Below are 16,979 nucleotides of genomic sequence, written 5' to 3' on the forward strand. Positions count from 1 at the left end.
GGTTAGTTAGGGTTACACTGACTGGTATCAGACTGTTACCAGGGCTAGTTATGGTTACAATGACTGGTATCAGACTATATACCAGGGTTAGTTAGGGTTACACTGACTGGTATCAGACTATTACCAGGGTTAGTTAGGGTTACACTGACTCCTAACAGACCATTACCAGGGTTAGTTAGGGTTACACTGACTGGTATCAGTCTATTACCAGGGTTAGTTACAATGACTGGTATCAGACTATTACCAGGGATAGTTAGGGTTACACTGAATCCTATCAGACAATTACCAGAGTTAGTTACACTGACTGGTATCAGCCTATTACCAGGTTTCCTTAGGGTTACACTGGCAGGTATCAGACTATTACCAGGGTTAATTAGGGTTACACTGACTGGTATCAGACTATTACCAGGTTTAGTTACACTGACTTGTATCAGACTATTACCAGGGCTATTTAGGGTTACACTGACTCCTATCATACTATTACCAGTGTTAGTTAAACTGACTGGTATCAGACTATTACCAGGGTTAGTTAGGGTTACACTGACTGGTATCAGACTTATACCAGGGTTAGTTAGTGTTACACTGACTAGTATCAGACTATTACCAGGGTTAGTTAGGGTTACACTGACTGGTATCAGACTATTACCAGGGTTAGTTACACTGACTGGTATCAGACTATTACCAGGGTTAGTTAGGGTTACACTGACTGGTATCAGACTATTACCAGGGTTAGTTAGGGTTACACTGACTTGTATCAGACTATTAACAGGGTTAGTTAGATTGACTGGTATCAGACTATTACCAGGGTTTGTTAGGGTTACACTGACTCCTATCAGACTATTACCAGGGTTAGTAACACTGACTTGTATCAGACTATTACCAGGGTTAGTTAGGGTTACACCGACCGGCATCAGACTGTTACCAGGGTTAGTTAGGGTTACACTGACTGGTATCAGACTGTTACCAGGGTTAGTTATGGTTACAATGACTGGTATCAGTTTATTACCTACCAGGGTTAGTTAGGGTTACATTGACTGGTATCAGACTATTACCAGGGTTAGTTAGGGTTACAATTACTGTTATTAAGCTAATACCAGTGTTAGTTTGGGTTACTCTGACTGGTATAAGACTATTACCAGTGTTAGTTACACTGACTTCTATCAGACTATTACCAGGGTTAGTTAGGGTTACACTGACTGGTATCAGACTATTACCAGGTTTAGTTAGGGTTACAGTGACTCCTATCAGACTATTACCAGGGTTAGTTAGGGTTACACTGACTGGTATCAGACTATTACCAGGGTTAGTTACACTAACTGGTATCAGACTATTACCAGGGTTAGTTAGCGTTACACTGACTGATATCAGACTATTACCAGGGTTAGTTAGGGTTACACTGACTACTAACAGACCATTACCAGGTTTAGTTAGGGTTACACTGACTGGTATCAGACTGTTACCAGGGTTAGTTAGGGTTACACTGACTTGTATCAGACTATTAACAGGGTTAGTTAGATTGACTGGTATCAGACTATTACCAGGGTTTGTTAGGGTTACACTGACTCCTATCAGACTATTACCAGGGTTAGTAACACTGACTTGTATCAGACTATTACCAGGGTTAGTTAGGGTTACACTGACCGGCATCAGACTGTTACCAGGGTTAGTTAGGGTTACACTAACTGGTATCAGACTGTTACCAGGGTTAGTTATGGTAACAATGACTGGTATCAGACTATTACCTACCAGGGTTAGTTAGGGTTACATTGACTGGTATCAGACTATTACCAGGGTTAGTTAGGGTTACACTAACTCCTAACAGACCATTTCCAGGGTTAGTTAGTGTTACACTGACTGGTATCAGTCTATTACCAGGGATAGTTAGGGTTACACTGAATCCTATCAGACAATTACCAGAGTTAGTTACACTGACTGGTATCAGCCTATTACCAGGTTTCCTTAGGGTTACACTGACATGTATCAGACTATTACCAGGGTTAATTAGGGTTACACTGACTGGTATCAGACTATTACCAGGGTTAGTTACACTGACTTGTAGCAGACTATTACCAGGGCTATTTAGGGTTACACTGACTCCTATCATACTATTACCAGTGTTAGTTAAACTGACAGGTATCAGACTATTACCAGGGTTAGTTAGGGTTACACTGACTGGTATCAGACTTATACCAGGGTTAGTTAGTGTTACACTGACTAGTATCAGACTATTACCAGGGTTAGTTAGGGTTACACTGACTGGTATCAGACTTATACCAGGGTTAGTTAGTGTTACACTGACTAGTATCAGACTATTACCAGGGTTAGTTAGGGTTACACTGACTGGTATCAGACTATTACCAGGGTTAGTTACACTAACTGGTATCAGACTATTACCAGGGTTAGTTAGGGTTACACTGACTGATATCAGACTATTACCAGGGTTAGTTAGGGTTACACTGACTACTAACAGACCTTTACAAGGTTTAGTTAGGGTTACATTGACTGGTATCAGACTGTTTCCAGGGTTAGTTAGGGTTACACTGACTTGTATCAGACTATTAACAGGGTTAGTTAGATTGACTGGTATCAGACTATTACCAGGGTTTGTTAGGGTTACACTGACTCCTATCAGACTATTACCAGGGTTAGTAACACTGACTTGTATCAGACTATTACCAGGGTTAGTTAGGGTTACACTGATCGGCATCAGACTGTTACCAGGGTTAGTTAGGGTTACACTGACTGGTATCAGACTGTTACCAGGGTTAGTTATGGTAACAATGACTGGTATCAGACTATTACCTACCAGGGTTAGTTAGGGTTACATTGACTGGTATCAGACTATTACCAGGGTTAGTTAGGGTTACACTAACTCCTAACAGACCATTTCCAGGGTTAGTTAGTGTTACACTGACTGGTATCAGTCTATTAACAGGGTTAGTTACAATGACTGGTATCAGACTATTACCAGGGATAGTTAGGGTTACACTGAATCCTATCAGACAATTACCAGAGTTAGTTACACTGACTGGTATCAGCCTATTAACAGGTTTAGTTAGGGTTACACTGACATGTATCAGACTATTACCAGGGTTAATTAGGGTTACACTGACTGGTATCAGACTATTACCAGGGTTAGTTACACTGACTTGTAGCAGACTATTACCAGGGCTATTTAGGGTTACACTGACTCCTATCATACTATTACCAGTGTTAGTTAAACTGACAGGTATCAGACTATTACCAGGGTTAGTTAGGGTTACACTGACTGGTATCAGACTTATACCAGGGTTAGTTAGTGTTACACTGACTAGTATCAGACTATTACCAGGGTTAGTTAGGGTTACACTGACTGGTATCAGACTATTACCAGGGTTAGTTACACTGACTGGTATCAGACTATTACCAGGGTTAGTTAGGGTTACACTGACTGGTATCAGACTATTACCAGGGTTAGTTAGGTTTACACTGACTACTAACAGACCATTACCAGGTTTAGTTAGGGTTACACTGACTGGTATCAGACTGTTACCAGGGTTAGTTAGGGTTACACTGACTTGTATCAGACTATTAACAGGGTTAGTTAGACTGACTGGTATCAGACTATTACCAGGGTTTGTTAGGGTTACACTGACTCCTATCAGACTATTACCAGGGTTAGTAACACTGACTTGTATCAGACTATTACCAGGGTTAGTTAGGGTTACACTGACCGGCATCAGACTGTTACCAGGGTTAGTTAGGGTTACACTGACCGGTATCAGACTTATACCAGGGTTAGTTAGTGTTACACTGACTGGTATCAGACTTATACCAGGGTTAGTAAGGGTTACACTGACTGGTATCAGATTTATACCAGGGTTAGTTAGTGTTACACTGACTAGTATCAGACTATTACCAGGGTTAGTTAGGGTTACACTGACTGGTATCAGACTATTAACAGGGTTAGTTAGACTGACTGGTATCAGACTATTAACAGGGTTTGTTAGGGTTACACTGACTCCTATCAGACTATTACCAGCGTTAGTTAGGGTTACACTGACTGGTATCAGACTATTACCAGGGTTAGTTATGGTTACAATGACTGGTATCAGACTATTACCAGGGTTAGTTACACTGACTGGTATCAGAGTATTAACAGGGTTTGTTAGGGTTACACTGACTCCTATCAAACTATTACCAGGGTTAGTTACACTGACTGGTATCAGACTATTACAAGGGTTTGTTAGAGTTACACTGACTCCTATCAGACTATTGCCAGGGTTAGTTAGGGTTACACTGACTGGAATCAGTCTATTACCCAAGGTTAGTTATGGTTACAATGACTGGTATCAGACTATTACCAGGGTTAGTTACACTGACTGGTATCAGACTATTATCAGGGTTAGTTAGGGTTACTCTGAGTGGTATCAGACTGTTACCAGGGTTAGTAAGGGTTACACTGACTTGTATCAGACTATTAACAGGGTTAGTTAGACTGACTGGTATCAGACTATTAACAGGGTTTGTTAGGGTTACACTGACTCCTATCAGACTATTACCAGGGTTAGTAACACTGACTGGTATCAGACTATTACCAGGGTTAGTTAGGGTTACACTGACTCCTATCAGACTTTTACCAGCGTTAGTTAGGGTTACACTGACTGGTATCAGACTATTACCAGGGTTAGTTATGGTTACAATTAGTGGTATCAGACTATTACCAGTGTTAGTTACACTGACTGGTATCAGACTATTACCAGGGTTAGTTAGGGTTACACTGAATGGTATCAGACTATTACCAGGGTTAGTTACACTGACTGGTATAAGACTATTACCAGGGTTAGTTAGGGTTACACTGACAGGTATCAGACTGTTACCAGGCTTAGTTAGGGTTACACTGACTTGTATCAGACTATTAACAGGGTTAGTTACACTGACTGGTATCAGAGTATTAACAGGGTTTGTTAGGGTTACACTGACTCCTATCAAACTATTACCAGGGTTAGTTACAATGACTGGTATCAGACTATTACCAGGGTTAGTTAGGGTTACATTGACTGGTATCAGACTATTACCAGGGTTAGTTAGGGTTACACTGACTGGTATCAGACTGTTACCAGGCTTAGTTAGGGTTACACTGACTTGTATCAGACTATTAACAGGGTTAGTTACACTGACTGGTATCAGACTATTACCAGGGTTTGTTAGGCTTACACTGACTCCTATCAGACTATTGCCAGGGTTAGTTAGGGTTACACTGACTGGTTTCAGTATATTACCAGGGTTAGTTAGGGTTACACTGACTGGTATCAGACTATTACCAGGGTTAGTTAGGGTTACACTGACTGGTATCAGACTTATACCAGGGTTAGTTAGGGTTACACTGACTGGTATCAGACTATTACCAGGGTTAGTTAGGGTTACACTGACTCCTATCAGACTATTACCAGGGTAAGTTAGGGTTACACTGACTGGTATCAGACTATTACCAGGGTTAGTTACACTGACTGGTATCAGACTATTACCAGGGTTAGTTAGGGTTACACTGACTACTAACAGACCATTACCAGGTTTAGTTGGGGTAACTCTGAGTGGTATCAGACTGTTACCAGGGTTAGTAAGGGTTACACTGACTGGTATCAGACTATTACCAGGGTTAGTTATGGTTACAATGACTGGTATCAGACTATTACCAGGGTTAGTTACACTGACTGGTATCAGACTATTACCAGGGTTAGTTACACTGACTGGTATCAGACTATTACCAGGGTTAGTTAGGGTTACACTGACTGGTATCAGACTGTTACCAGGGTTAGTTAGGGTTACACTGACTTGTATCAGACTATTACCTGGGTTAGTAACACTGACTGGTATCAGACTATTAACAGGGTTAGTTAGTGTTACACTGACTCCTATCAGACTATTACCAGCGTTAGTTAGGGTTACACTGACTGGTATCAGACTATTACCAGGGTTAGTTATGGTTACAATGACTGGTATCAGACTGTTACCAGGGTTAGTTAGGGTTACATTGACTGGTATCAGACTATTACAAGGGTTAGTTAGGGTTACACTGAATGGTATCAGACTATTAACAGGGTTAGTTACAATGACTGGTATCAGACTATTAACAGGGATAGTTACACTTACTGGTATCAGACTATTGCCAGGGTTAGTTAGGGTTACACTGAATCCTATCATACAATTACCAGAGTTAGTTACACTGACTGGTATCAGACTATTACCAGGTTTCCTTAGGGTTACACTGACAGGTATCAGACTATTACCAGGGTTAATTAGGGTTACACTGACTGGTATCAGACTATTACCAGGGTTAGTTATGGTTACACTGACTGGTATCAAACTATTACCAGGGTTAGTTACACTGACTTGTATCAGACTATTACCAGGGCTATTTAGGGTTACACTGACTCCATTCAGACTATTACCAGTGTTAGTTAAACTGACTGGTATCAGACTATTACCAGGGTTAGTTAGGGTTACAATTACTGTTATAAAGCTAATACCAGGGTTAGTTTGGGTTACTCTGACTGGTATAAGACTATTACCAGTGTTAGTTACACTGACTCCTATCAGACTATTACCAGGGTTAGTTAGGGTTACACTGACTGGTATCAGACTATTACCAGGGTTAGTTACACTGACTGGTATCAGACTATTACCAGGGTTAGTTACACTGACTGGTATCAGACTATTACCAGAGTTAGTAAGGGTTACACTGACTGGTATGAGACTTATACCAGGGTTAGTTAGACTGACTTGTATCAGACTATTACCAGGGTTGGTTAGGGTTACACTGACTCCTATCAGACTATTACCAGCGTTAGTGAGGGTTACACTGACTAGTATCAGACTATTACCAGGGTTAGTTAGGGTTACACTGACTGGTATCAGACTATTACCAGGGTTAGTTCGGGTTACACTGACTGGTATCAGACTATATCCAGGGTTAGTTAGGGTTACACTGACTCCTTACAGACCATTTCCAGGGTTAGTTAGGGTTACACTGAGTGGTATCAGACTGTTACCAGGGTTAGTTAGTGTTACACTGACTGGTATCAGACTATTACCAGGGTTTGTTAAAGTTACATTGACTCCTATCAGACTTTTACCAGGGTTAGTTACACTAACTGGTATCAGACTATTAGCAGGGTTAGTTAGGGTTACACTGACTGCTATCAGACTATTACCAGGGTTAGTTAGGGTTACACTGACTCCTATCAGAAAATTACCAGGGTTAGTTAGGGTTCCACTGACTGGTATCAGTCTATTACCATGGTTAGTTAGGGTTACACTGACTGGTATCAGACTATATCCAGGGTTAGTTAGGGTTACACTGACTCCTTACTGACCATTACCAGGGTTAGTTAGGGTTACACTGACTGGTATCAGACTGTTACCAGGGTTAGTTAGTGTTACACTGACTGGTATCAGACTATTACCAGGGTTTGTTAAAGTTACACTGACTCCTATCAGACTATTACCAGGGTTAGTTACACTGACTGGTATCAGACAATTACCAGGGTTAGTTAGGGTTACACTGACTGGTATCAGACTTTTACCAGGGTTAGTTAGGGTTACACTGACTGGTATCAGATTATTACCAGGGTTAGTTACACTGACTGGTATCAGACTATTACCAGGTTTAGTTAGGGTTACACTGACCGGTATCTGACTATTACCAGAGTTAGTTAGGGTTACACTGACTGGTATCAGACTTATACCACGGTTAGTTAGGGTTACACTGACTTGTATCAGACTATTACCAGGGTTAGTTAGTGTTACACTGACTCCTATCAGACTATTACCAGGGTAAGTTAGGGTTACACTGACTGGTATCAGACTATTACCAGGGTTAGTTACACTGACTGGTATCAGACTATTACCAGGGTTAGTTAGGGTTACACTGACTGGTATCAGACTATTACCAGGGTTAGTTAGTGTTACACTGACTCCTATCAGACTATTACCAGAGTAAGTTAGGGTTACACTGACTGGTATCAGACTGTTACCGGTTGGTTAGGTTACACTGACTTGTATCAGACTATTACCAGGGTTAGTTAGTTACACTGACTGGTATCAGACTATTAACAGGGTTAGTCAGGGTTACACTGACTACTAACAGACTATTACCAGGTTTAGTTAGGGTTACACTGACTGGTATCAGACAGTTGCCAGGGTTAGTTAGGGTTACACTGACTTGTATCAGACTATTACCAGGTGTTAGGGTTACACTGACTGGTATCAGACTATTACCAGGGTTAGTTAGTGTTACACTGACTCCTATCAGACTATTACCAGAGTAAGTTAGGGTTACACTGACTGGTATCAGACTATTACCTTGGTTAGTTACACTGACTGGTATCAGACTATTACCAGGGTTAGTTAGGGTTACACTGACTGGTATCAGACTATTACCAGGGTTAGTTAGGGTTACACTGACTACTAACAGACCATTACCAGGTTTAGTTAGGGTTACACTGACTGGTATCAGACTGTTGCCAGGGTTAGTTAGGGTTACACTGACTTGTATCAGACTATTACCAGGGTAAGTTACACTGACTGGTATCAGACTATTAACAGGGTTTGTCAGGGTTACACTGACTCCTATCAGACTATTACCAGGGTTAGTTACACTGACTGGTATCAGACAATTACCAGTGTTAGTTAGTGTTACAATGACTCCTATCAGACTATTACCAGGGTCAGTTAGGGTTACACTGAATGGTATCAGACTATTACCAGGGTTAGTTAGGGTTACACTGAGTGGTATCAGACTATTACCAGGGTTAGTTAGGGTTACACTGACTGGTATCAGACTATTACCAGGGTTAGTTATACTGACTGGTATCAGACTATTACCAGGGTTAGTTAGGGTTACACTGACTGGTATCAGACTATTACCAGTGTTAGTTAGTGTTACAATGACTCCTATCAGACTATTACCAGGGTAAGTTAGGGTTACACTGACTGGTATCAGACTATTACCAGGGTCAGTTAGGTTACACTGACTGGTATCAGACTATTACCAGGGTTAGTTACACTGACTCCTATCAGACTATTACCAGGGCTACTTAGGGTTACACTGACAGGTATCAGATTTTTACCAGGGTTAGTTAGGGTTACACTGACTGGTATCAGACTATTACCAGGGTTAGTTACACTGACTGGTATCAGACTATTACCAGGGTTAGTTACACTGACTGGTATCAGACTATTGCCAGGGTTAGTTAGGGTTACACTGACTGGTATCAGACTATTACCAGTGTTAGTTAGGGTTACAATGACTCCTATCAGACTATTACCAAGGTTAGTTAATGTAACACTGACCGATATCAGACTATTACCAGGGTTAGCTAGGGTTACACTGACTGGTATCAGACTATTACCAGGGTTAGTTACACTGACTGGTATCAGACTATTACCAGGGTTATTTACACTGACTGGTATCAGACTATTGCCAGGGTTAGTTAGGGTTACACTGACTGGTATCAGACTATTACCTGGGTTAGTTAGGGTTACACTGACTCCTATCAGACTATTTCCAGGGTTAGTTAGGGTTACACTGATCCCTTTCAGATGTCATTTTGACAAGATTGACCCTCCCATGATCACCAGGTTTGAGAAGGCCTTCCTTGGGACATCCTGAGTCAGCACCAGGCCCTGCTCACCACAATCTCACCACGACAGCTGATGCCAAACTGAAGGAGATTGTGTTGACCTTCCTGTCCAGCTCTGAGTAATGAGTGAAACTGTTGGCTTATCATTATTCATGGATAACAATAGTTGTTCCACCTCTCCCAGAATAACTTGACCAAATTCAAAACAGCAATCCTTCTCTTTCATTACTAGATATTTTATACAAAGACATGATGGCTCACTGTTCAATGATGTCATTTCACTTCTGAGCTTTTCCATTTTACTAGTGCAATAGTTATTGAAATGATTGGCTAATATCGAATGGTTGTGTTATAAATGACCAATCAACTTCAATGATCGATGGATATGAATTGGATTTTCTGCCCGTGATAGAATTTAAAGGACCTCAGTCTTTTCCCATTGTGTTTTATTTGATTTATCTTGGTTTGGTAATATTCTTATATTTGTTAAGTTTAGTCACAAAATGTCTAAATGTCCAGTATGTCAACCAATCAGCTGAGCAGCTTGACTTGTTTGACACCTCTTTTGAATCATTTCTTTGAACCATCAATTCATCATCAATCCAGGCTGCTCTAACAGCTGTCACAGTTAGTTTCTTAACAGGTGCTGGTCAACAACTGGCATGAATAGTTTTACAAATACTTCCAGTGCTGCATCTGGATTCACTTCTTCATACACATCAGACCAACGTACATGTTTTACATCTTCAACAAAAAGGAAAACATTTTGTGTGATCTCTTATAAATTACTTTAGGCCCAATGTTTGGCACTTTGATTTTCCTTGTTATTGCCACAATGTTATGGTCACTACAGCCAATGGGAACTGATATTGTTTTGGAGCAAAGCCCTGCAGCATTAGTGAAGATATGATCAATACAAGTGGATGTCACAGATCCAACACTATTGGTATCCACTGTAGTTGGTTGAGTGATAACCTGGGTCATGTTGCAGGCATTAGTTACAGTTAGAAGCTTCCTCTTTAGAAAGGAAAGGAAAGGGGGATACCTAGTCAGTTGTACAACTGAATACCTTCAACTAAAATGTGTCCTCCTCATTTAACCCAACCCCTCTAAACCAGAGAGGTGCGGGGGGCTGCCTTAATCGAAATCCAAGTCTTCGGTGACCAGGGAACAGTGAGTTAACTGTCATGCTCATTGGCAGAATGACAGATTTTACCTTGTCAGCTCTGGGATTCAATCCAGCAACCTTTCGGTTACTGGCCCAACGCTCTAACCACTAGTCTACCTGCCCAACGCTCTAACCACTAGGCTACCTGCCCAACGCTATAACCACTAGGCTAAATGCCCAACGCTCTAACCACTAGGCTACCTGCCCAACTCTCTAACCACTAGGCTACCTGCCCAACGCTCTAACCACTAATCTACCTGCCCAACACTCTAACCACTAGGCTACCTGCCCAACGCTCTAACCATTAGGCTACCTGCCCAACGCCCTAACCACTAGTCTACCTGCCCAACGCCCTAACCACTAGTCTACCTGCCCAACGCTCTAACCACTAGTCTGCCTGCCCAACACTCTAACCACTAGGCTACCTGCCCAACACTCTAACCACTAGGCTACCTGCCCAACACTCTAACCACTAGGCTACCTGCCCAACGCTCTAACCACTAGGCTACCTGCCCAACGCCCTAACCACTAGTCTACCTGCCCAATGCCCTAACCACTAGTCTACCTGCCCAACGCTCTAACCACTAGGCTACCTGGCCAACGACCTAACCACTAGGCTACCTGCCCAACGCCCTAACCACTAGGCTACCTGCCCAACGCTCTAACCACTAGGTTACCTGCCCAACGCTCTAACCACTAGGCTACCTGCCCAACGCTCTAACCACTAGGCTACCTACCCAACGCTCTAACCACTAGTCTACCTGCCACACACTCTAACCACTAGGCTACCTGCCCAACGCCCTAACCACTAGGCTACCTGCCCAACGCTCTAACCACTAGGCTACCTACCCAACGCTCTAACCACTAGTCTACCTGCCACACGCTCTAACCACTAGGCTACCTGCCCAACGCCCTAACCACTAGTCTACCTGCCCAATGCCCTAACCACTAGTCTACCTGCCCAACGCTCTAACCACTAGGCTACCTGGCCAACGACCTAACCACTAGGCTACCTGCCCAACGCCCTAACCACTAGGCTACCTGCCCAACGCTCTAACCACTAGGTTACCTGCCCAACGCTCTAACCACTAGGCTACCTGCCCAACGCTCTAACCACTAGGCTACCTACCCAACGCTCTAACCACTAGTCTACCTGCCACACACTCTAACCACTAGGCTACCTGCCCAACGCCCTAACCACTAGGCTACCTGCCCAACGCTCTAACCACTAGGCTACCTACCCAACGCTCTAACCACTAGTCTACCTGCCACACGCTCTAACCACTAGGCTACCTGCCCAACGCCCTAACCACTAGGATACCTGCCCAACGCTCTAACCACTAGGCTACCTACCCAACGCTCTAACCACTAGTCTACCTGCCCAACGCTCTAACCACTAGGCTACCTGCCCAACGCTCTAACCACTAGGCTAAATGCCCAACGCTCTAACCACTAGGCTACTGCCCAACGCTCTAACCACTAGGTTACCTGCCCAACGCTCTAACCACTAGGCTACCTACCCAACGCTCTAACCACTAGTCTACCTGCCCAACGCTCTAACCACTAGGCTACCTGCCCAACGCTCTAACCACTAGGCTACCTGCCCAACGCTCTAACCACTAGGCTACCTACCCAACGCTCTAACCACTAGTCTACCTGCCCAACGCTCTAACCATTAGGCTACCTGCCCAACGCTCTAACCACTAGGCTAAATGCCCAACGCACTAACCACTAGGCTACCTGCCCAACTCTCTAACCACTAGGCTACCTGCCCAACGCCCTAACCACTAGTCTACCTGCCCAACGCCCTAACCACTAGTCTACCTGCCCAACGCTCTAACCACTAGGCTACCTGCCCAACGCTCTAACTACTAGGAATACCTTCCCAACGCTCTAACCACTAGTCTACCTGCCCAACGCTCTAACCACTGGGCTACCTGCCCAACACACTAACCACTAGGCTACCTGCCCAACGCTCTAACCACTAGGCTACCTGCCCAACGCTCTAACTACTAGGCTACCTTCCCAACGCTCTAACCACTAGTCTACCTGCCCAACACTCTAACCACTAGGCTACCTGCCCAACACTCTAACCACTAGGCTACCTGCCCAACACTCTAACCACTAGGCTACCTGCCCAACGCTCTAACCACTAGGCTACCTGCCCAACGCCCTAACCACTAGGCTACCTGCCCAACGCTCTAACCACTAGGCTACCTGCCCAACGCTCTAACCACTAGGCTACCTGCCCAACGCTCTAACCACTAGGCTTCCAGCCCAACGCTCTAACCACTAGGCTTCCAGCCCAACGCCCTAACCACTAGGCTTCCAGCCCAACTCCCTAACCACTAGACTACCTGCCCAACGCTCTAACCACTAGGCTTCCAGCCCAACACTCTAACCACTAGGCTACCTGCCCAACGCCCTAACCACTAGGCTACCTGCCCAACGCTCTAACCACTAGTCTACCTGCCCAACGCCCTAACCACTAGGCTACCTGCCCAACGCCCTAACCACTAGTCTACCTGCCCAACGCCCTAACCACCAGGCTACCTGCCCAACGCCCTAACCACCAGGCTACCTGCCCAACGCTCTAACCACTAGGCTACCTGCCCAATGCTCTAACCACTAGTCTACCTGCCCAACGCCCTAACCACTAGTCTACCTGCTCAACGCCCTAACCACTAGTCTACCTGCCCAACGCTCTAACCACTAGTCTACCTGCCCAACGCTCTAACCACTAGGCTACCTGCCCAACGCTCTAACTACTAGGCTACCTTCCCAACGCTCTAACCACTAGTCTACCTGCCCAATGCTCTAACCACTAGGCTACCTGCCCAACACACTAACCACTAGGCTACCTGCCCAACGCTCTAACCACTAGGCTACCTGCCCAACGCTCTAACTACTAGGCTACCTGCCCAACACTCTAACCACTAGGCTACCTGCCCAACACTCTAACCACTAGTCTACCTGCCCAACACCCTAACCACTAGGCTTCCAGCCTTGGAAAGGGAGTTGGGCCTTTTCGCAGCACGCTTGAAAGGCTCTGATTGTCCGAAATGGTTCCTACAAGTCTTCTACTTTTGTCCTTCTCTGTATTTGTCCAGAACTTTCCTTACATTCATTCTTGAAGATGCTTCTTTGAAGCCAACCAACCAACCACACACACACACACACTTCTTCTTCTTCGGTTATCCAGCCGTATTGATGGTTCCCCAGTGGGGTGATGAGATTAGCAAAATACGATGGTTTGAGCAGAGTACCAGGATGGTCCTACTTAATTTCGCTTTTCAAAGATGCTTTAATTAGAACAGCTACTCAGCCATACCTGTGATTGTGCGGGAGGGGTGTTTATCATCTTTACCTTGTGTTGAGATTCAAAGTTCAAACCACTTTAAACGTACAGCTGCAGCTTCACATCTTTCTGGTCCGGTATGTTAATTATTAACCCATCGTTGATACCGTTTGCAGGAAAGGCCGGCACGGTCCCTGACGTCACTCAGGGACGGTAACTACTCACTGTGTAAAGTCTATAGAAAACAATTATCTCTTATAACTTTTCAAATCACATCCCTCTCTTAACAGAAAACGATTTCATCATTTTTCATATTACATTCACAAAGCATAGTATGGAAACTTCATATATGTAGTGGGTATACTTTCCAAGTTACAGGATTTCCTTTATAACACTTCTAATGACATCACAAAGTATAAAAACAAAATGACATTAGTGTTCTATAGATCACCTCTGACTATTCCCCTTGTTCTATGTTAGAAATATTGTTCCTGTATTCGCTTTTGAACGTGTTAGAGTTTCAGCAGGGAAAAAGGGTCTGTTGAAACACGAACATTCCTTTGGGGAATGTTGAGAGTGCAGACCTGAGTTGTCCTCTTGAGTTACAACAGGGTGTGAATTGTTAACCCCTACTAGCCCCCCGCTACGGGTGAAAGGGGGTCTGATTGAAGTTATTCATTGTCAACCTGATCTGACCTATTTGGATTCTCGTGGACAGTCATGACAATACACTCTCACACACAAAACACACACATACATGCATATTGTCGCCACACACACACACTCACATATAGATACACGTTCACACTCTTCACATCTGCTGCTGCTACTCTGTTTATTATCTATCCTGATTGCCTAGTCACTTTAACCCTTACCTACATGTACATATTACCTCAATTACCTCAACTACCTGGTACCCCTACCTACATTATATTACCTACAACTACCTGGTACCCCTACCTACATTATATTACCTACAACTACCTGGTACCCCTACCTACATTATATTACCTCAACTACCTGGTAACCCTACCTACATTATATTACCTCAACTACCTTGTACCCCTACCTACATTATATTACCTCAACTACCTGGTACCCCTACCTACATTATATTACCTCAACTACCTGGTACCCCTACCTGCATTACATTACCTCAACTACCTGGTACCCCTACCTACATTACATTACCTCAACTACCTGGTACCCCTACCTACATTATATTACCTACAACTACCTGGTACCCCTACCTACATTATATTACGTCAACTACCTGGTACCCCTACCTACATTATATGACCTACAACTACCTGGTACCCCTACCTACAACTACCTGGTACCCCTACCTACATTATATTACCTCAACTACCTGGTACTCCTACATATTGACTGGGTACTGGTACTCCTTGTATATAGCCATGTTACTACCTGGTACTCCTGCATACTGACTAGGTACTGGTACTCCTTGTATATAGCCATGTTACTACCTGGTACCCCTGCATACTGACTAGGTACTGGTACTCCTTGTATATAGCCATGTTACTACCTGGTACCCCTGCATACTGACTAGGTACTGGTACTCCTTGTATATGGCCATGTTACTACCTGGTACCCCTGTGTACTGACTAGGTACTGGTACTCCCTGTATATAGCCATGTTACTACCTGGGGCCACTGCATACTGACTAGGTACTGGTACTCCTTGTAGCCTCGTTATTGTTATTGCTTGTAAGTAAGTAATTACCTGGTACCCGCTGTATATAGCCATGTTATTACCTGGTACTCCCTGTATATAACACCACACACACACCAACCACACACACACACCAACCACACACCACACCAACCACACACCACACACACCAACCACACTACACACACCAACCACACACCAACCACACACCACACCACCCACCAACCACACCACACCACACCAACCACACTCATCACACATACAACACACACCACACCAACCACACCACACCACACACACCACACACCACACACACCACCAGGTGAAAGCTATGATCCCTTATTGATGTCACTTGTTAAATCCACTTCAATCAGTGTAGATGAAAGGGAGGAGACAGGTTAAGGAAGGATTTTTAAGCCTTGAGACAATTGAGACATGTGTAGGATTGTGTTTGTTTTATATATTATTTTATTTTATTTAACTATGCAAGTCAGTTAAGAACAAATTCTAAAGGTTGACATTTGATGAGCCTTTGCTGTGTTAAAACCTCTACAGTGTAAAGCGTCTGTGTGTAGCTGGGTGTAGCTGGTGAGATCAGTCAGGCGCAGGACAGCAGACATGAGAAATGAAAGCAATTTACTCAATAATATCACAATACACGTTGTAAAAATACAAAGCCTCAAATACGGACCGCAATACAATAAACAATTCCTCACAAACAAACATGGGGGAACGGAAGGTTAAATAATGAACAAGTAATTGGGGAATTGAACCCAGATGTGTAAGACAAAGCCAAACAAAATAAATGGAAAATGAAAAGTGGATCGGCGATGGCTAGAAGACCGGTGACGTCGACCGCCGAACACCGCCCGAACAAGGAGAAGGACCGACTTTGGCAGAAGTCATGACATACAGGATCGGTGTTCCCCCCCGTGGGACGGTTGAGCTAATGTGGCATAATGTGATTAGCATGAGGCTGTAAGTAACAAGAAATTGTCTGATATGGGTAGAAAGCTTAAATTCTTGTTAATTTAACTGCACTGTCCAATTTACAGTAGCTACTACAGTGAAAGAATACCATGCTATTGTTTGAGGAGAGTGCACAGTTATGAACTTGAAAATGTATTAATAAACCAATTAGGCACATTTGGGCAGACTTCATACAACATTTTGAACAGAAATTCAATGGTTCATTGGA

Source organism: Salmo salar, unplaced genomic scaffold, assembly GCF_905237065.1.
Source record: "Salmo salar unplaced genomic scaffold, Ssal_v3.1, whole genome shotgun sequence".
NCBI classification, from domain to species: domain Eukaryota; kingdom Metazoa; phylum Chordata; class Actinopteri; order Salmoniformes; family Salmonidae; genus Salmo; species Salmo salar.